Below are 6,362 nucleotides of genomic sequence, written 5' to 3'. Positions count from 1 at the left end.
GCAATGTTTTGCACCCATTTGCACATTTCTACTGTATCCACAAAATCTGTCATTTGTTTGTATTTATGTATGTGTGTGAGTGAGATTAAATGGTTTCCTATTCACTTCTGTCAGCATTTGAACCATTCTAAATCCTTCCATGTATGATGGCTTTATCACCCATTTTCAACCACAGTGCACCCAACAATTTTTTCAGTCTCATATTTGTGTTTGGAGATGTTTGCATACAGGAACTCTGTTTATAAAGGAAGTCTTTCCTGAGTGTTTCAAGCATTGTTGTTGCATTTAAACTGTTTTTCTATTGAAATTATAGGTGTGAGGGCTTGTCAAGTGGATGAAGAAGGGATTAATAATCAAATTTTTCTGAATATAAGTGAGATTAAATCTGCCAGAAGGATGAGATAATTGCCGATGTTTTGTCTGCAGATTCTGTGGTTTGAATATCTGGTTTATATTTTGACAAATGGCAGCATAGATCATCCCTCAAGTATGTAAAAAATGCCAGTTGATATGCATGAGAAACAAATGTTAGTAATGTTCACTGGAAGAAATTACTTTTCCCATCCTGCCAAATACGTCAATGAGCTGCAGTATTTTATCTACTGCAGTCTAGATGGGATGAACTAAAAGGACACACGAGACTCAACATCTTTGTGCTCATTTTCTCACGATTAGGAAGGCTTTGGTTATTTCCCTCTCGAACCAGCACAGATGTGGACACAGAGTGGTCAGAGCACCAGTGGTCAGGGGTGGGGCCGTTAGCATGGAGGAGTTTGTTTTAATATGTCCACTTGGAAAATCCTCAGGGGAAATATCATGGATTCTCCTGCAGATGTTTCACTGTGTTTGCATGCTTGGAATTGGGGTTGGGCCCTTTGATCTAAATGAAAACGCACCGCAGAGGTTTGATGCACGGGCGAGTCGAAGCTCTGCTCAGAGAGCAAATCAGAAACCGTTCCCACCTCCGGATTTTCCCAGGTTCCCCTGCAGAGCATACCTTCTGTGATCAGAGACAGGGATACCACGGTCCGTCGCGTTGATCCATCTCCCTCTTGGCACAGCTTTTATTTGGCATCTCCAGTGGAAACACTCTGAGTTGGTGCCAGCAGTGGCAGTCCACCAATGCCTACATGCTTCCTCCCACAGAGTTCATTTTTTATATCAACTCTGCTCTATCATTAGTCTGTAGTTTCCCTCTTCATAGCAAAATAGTTAAATGATCAACCAAACAACAGTAGATCTACTATAGGTGCAACATCACCCCAATTGTTGTTAGCTAAAACAAAATATAATCTATAACCATTGTGGGCGTCACCGTACAATCAAACTGCAATTATAATTTCAAGGTTTTTAATCAGATTTACACATATGACTCACAGACTCTCACTCAGATTAATTTAGGATTAGATGAATGCTAACACTGTAGTGTTGCCAAATACAAAACAAGTACGAGTAAGCATGTGTATGTGGTTTTGGGTATACACTTTACTTTAAGTCCCCCTAGCATTTATAGAAACATTAAAAAAATGGTTTATGACACTGTATAATGTGTGTGCACAGCTATAAGGACATGTTTAAGTGTTTATTAATGTACAGTTTTATAACTTCTCCTATGAAGACATTTTTTCATATTTTTAAAGCTGTTTATTATATTGTCATTCAATATACGTCAATAAACACATACATCAGCCTCCATCTACCTTATCAATTATTTTTTAAATGTTGCTTATACTTACGAAATAGAGCGACCAAGAGTAAAGTGGTACTGCCGTTTTTTTTGTCTCCACAAAGATCTGCCCGACTGACCTGAGTGATGGATCAAAAAGACTGGTCCCCCAGCAAGTGACTGTGGTCTGTCTCTGCTCCATTTGACTGTTCAAACACAGCGCTGGCGCTTCCATCGGGATGATCACACTCTCTTTTATTAGGTTATCTTAGGAAACCATTACTTGCAACAAACTTCTATTCCCCAGATGGCAAAGAATGGTCTCATAATCAATATCTTGGAGCATCGTGATCTAAGAATTGATGTCACCTTCTTTCTCCCTGTTGGACACTGAAATCAGGCCTTCTTGAAGAGGACAGTGTTGATTGTCTGTCTGCACTAGATATGTATTGGTTTATTTTTTTGTTGGTGGTTGTTGTTTTTCCTCCTGCTTCAGGTTGTAATGGTTGTTTTATTTATCCAGGAAGTCTCATTAAATCTCCACACAGGCAGATGTACAAATTTGATACCAAATAATAACATACAGCTCCAGTCATGAGAAAGTAACTACAAGTGTTAGCATCTAGGTGTATCTATTAGTAATTCACTGTTGTCGTTTACCACACAAGTATACTTGAGTTTTCTCAATGTTGGTGATGACCATCAGATATTTTCAGACTTGACAACTGTGAGTGCAATAGTGATCCTGATACTAATCCAGTTATCTAAGGCAGCAGCATGAGCATTTATGGTATAGGATATCTCTGTAAAAAAATTAATAAAACCAGCTCTGCTCTCTTGCAAGAATACAATTTAAAGTTTCCTATCAATTTGTTTAACATGACCACAAGATCAAGTTATCTATAGAGTGGCAGGAGACCTAATATAGATCCTTGTGGGACACCATTTTCAACATTTCAGTGGCTTTCTTTGAAATCATCCACATTTTGAGTTAAATCAGCTTCAAGTAGTATGGTCAAAACCTATGAAAGCAACTTATCTTACTAAATGGTGGGATTGACAGTTGCAAATTATTGGACCCATATCCAAACAGTGGAGCACAATGACGTATTCAGACAAAATCTGAGGTCTGTTATTGAATAAGGATGTGGTAGTCTTGATTCTTTTCAATTGCTCTGTATGCAGCAGATTTCCCTCCAGCCCCTTCCTGAGAGTTTGCAGTGTCTGATAGTTATTCTACTAAAAATGTATGATTATATTACACCATTTTAAGTGTATTTTTCCTTTACCCACTGATAATATATGATACTGTTTTTAGACTTTAGATAATACTGTACAGATCTAACAGTTAATTCATGATATCTTCATGAAAAAAACATTTGGCTAGAATAAGCGTTCCCTCAGGGTGAACTTTTCTCTAATGAATTTAACAATTCTGTTATTGAGGCTGGATTCGGTTATATTTCAAGACAGACGCTTATATCAGCAGATGTTTGACATTTATGAGAAAACAAGTTATAAAGCATTTCTATCCATATCCTAAAACACAATTGTTAAAGTAATTTAGGAAATATGTGGTTTGGCTGGGATGTGTCCTCAGCTTTTGTGTGCCAGGCATTTACATTTCAGTCCTAACACAGTTACTATAAATGAATTACATTATCGTTGCACCATGTATTACATTACACCAAAATGTATAACAGTAATAGCCTGTGAGCTCCATGTAATATTGAAAATTGTTTAACACTGTTATGTCTTGTTTCCTAAAATTATAATCTACATTAGTATATTAGTAAAAATGTATCATTTATTCTTATTTTGTATTTTATTTTTTTATGTCTTTTCTTCCATCTTGGTAACTTAAAATAAACCTATTAACTTGTATGTGCCATGGTCTCTTGAACACTTCTATAATAGTGATGGTGACCGTTTTAAGGTTAAAACAAGTCAAGATCAGTATACAAGTCATATGTTTTGCGATGCAAACCTCACTTTGTCAAAAGAGCATACTGTAAAATGCAATAAGCACAGGTATTGTGTTGGTCTTACTGTATCTAAGACATTCACAAAGTGTACAGAGACCTCATTAACCTTCACCCAGATAATCACATAGATAAACCAAGGTGTCATGCAGGACAAGGCGAAAATATCTGATGTTCTTTGCCTTTGTGCAACATCACATTTGAAATGTCTACAGGGGGCTTTTCAATAAGTCTTTCTTTACCGTAAGGCGTGGGATGCTGCATGGTAAATGCACCGCTCACATCCTTTACACATAAAGCAACAGCATCTGACTTACCCTGCCCTGACGTTATTTTCTCATTAAATACAGGCTCCTACCACAGATGCATTTAGTTGTAAATGAGGTAGCTGAGCCAGGGTCTCAAGTCCCAACACATTTGCCACAGTAATATTCAGTAGAACTGTTACGAGGGTTCAGTGGTATGAGCTAGTCGCACCTCATGCATCATTAAGTGTTGTAAAAACCCCAAACACATGTGGAGGTGAAGCTTTTATCAATTAGATGGAATGTAAATAATTGTTTCGCGGTTAAAATAATCACAAAGCGACTCGCTCACTCTCGTGAAGTTGAAAGCAAAGTCAGGACCTCACAAGCTATTTAAGACACTGCTGGCTATGCCTGCTCCAAACTCTCCATGAGCCAAGCACCAAGGAGCCAATAAAAACAGCCTCATTTAAGCTGCAGTTACTTGGCACACTGTACTTTCAGATGAAAACAGTCTCTACGCCCCGTCAACTTCATGTAGTGCTGTGCAAGCTGGGAAAAAAAACTATAGTTATATGTAAAGTGAAGTCAGTGCTTGTTCTTTGAACAGTCAATATAAACTACAGAAGGCCAATACTCTGTTTACAGGATTTGCCAATGCCAAAGGACCACTATTAAGAATATTCAACAACTCTGCCACTGGAAAAAAGTAAATACATACTTCTGTTGCTAGAAAATCCACGTTTTTAAAAATATACCATGCCATTATCCAGAGCTTTATGACAATGTTGATCCCTTGTTGAATGTCTCTGTGGATTGGTGGGTCGCTCAGCACACAGAAAAAGTTGTGTTGCTACAGGAACAAAAGCACCAAAGTGTACATGAACAGATTGCTGTTTAGAGTGGCATTCATTAACCTCAAGCTCTTCAAACTTGTTGAATACTTTCACTGCCATTACTGACAAACTCTTTCCGTTTGTAAAAAGTTGACTTGTTCAAGATGTGTGACTTTTGTCAGAAAAATAAAAAGCGGTATATCACTGATGCACAAGTCCCATCATGCTACTTTAACCGATTCAAGCCAATACCTGAGGGAGTCAGAAGGCTTTGATCCCTTTACAGACAAAGAGCGGGTGCAACACTTTTTTTTTTAATACATTCTTTATTTAATAATTCTGTTACAGTTTTATATACGAATGTTTGATCTTATCTGAGTCTGACTTCAAAGACATTTTTATTAGGAAAACCACAGAAGTTGATCGAGTATAAATCCCATGCAGCACACTAAATGCCAGATAGATAGAGAGAAGAGAACTGGAGAACCAAGGCAGAGTTTTGTACTAAGGGCTGCATTTTTTGTCATCTGACATCAAAGGTTACTCTTTGCAACACATATTGAAACCCTGATTGCAAATTTCACAACAGGTTGTGACAAATGTCTATTTTGGAAAATGTAAGATGACCAGCAACAAAAGATATCATCAACCTACTGTAATTATCAACTGGATAATTACCACAGCTGCACCACTTACTGACAAAAAGATGATGCAATTGTTTAAATAATTGCAATATGATTTGCAGTAACTCAGTTTTGGATTTCATTTTATTTCAGCATTTATAAAAGTTTCCGGAGAAACTTGAAGAGGCAAGAGATTCTTACTCTAAATTTCTTCTGAAAGCAGCTTGAAAACGTAGCAAAGGACTGTCATATATTTCCCCTGTTAAACTAAGTTACAGCATCTTTTGATTTTCAGATTGCAATTATCAATTTGACTATCAATTTCAGTTGATGAATTATTTTGTGCAGCCTTAATGTTCAGATGACAGTATATCCAGAGAGCTGGGGAGCAATTTGGAACCTGGTGGGTTTTCAACACCCATTTTGAGGGAGTGGTTTACTTAGAACAATAGCAAACACCGAGAAGCCTCTGTTGCATTTGAAGGAAAAAGTGTTCACTTAGACAATAGCTGTGTCCCAGTTCAGGGACTGGATCTTCCACAGTCCGCATCTAACAGCTTGATAATCGATCATAGCAGCTTCCATTTCAAGGTAGCCTTTTTTGGCCTCCGGAGCATACAGTCGTAACGGCATGGACTCATATTTACTCATTAAAATGGTAATCAGCCACCGCTCAATCTTTCTCCGTAAAAATCTACTGGAGGGCATAAATCAGTAATATACATTCACGTTTAACCTGCTAAATGTGACTAAATGGATGCAGCTGATTGCAGAAACACTGCATTTTGTAATGATTTGTATTGTGTGTTACATCATGGCCAATTAACAGTGTGTCAAATAAGGTCAGTATCTGCAATCTGGCACGGTGTGTCATGATATGGTACACACTTCATGGCACTTTGGTATGACTTTGAAAATTGTTACCATTGACCCACCTTTTGCATGATGGGTCAAAGGATAAACCAGTAAAAAACTAGAAAAGTGCGCTCAGTAGAGAGCAGATCTCTGCC

The sequence above is a fragment of the Anarhichas minor genome, unplaced genomic scaffold, assembly GCF_050575085.1.
Source record: "Anarhichas minor isolate MPS153535 unplaced genomic scaffold, ASM5057508v1 ptg000028l, whole genome shotgun sequence".
NCBI lineage: Eukaryota > Metazoa > Chordata > Actinopteri > Perciformes > Anarhichadidae > Anarhichas > Anarhichas minor.
Note: the sequence above shows the minus strand (reverse complement) of the source record.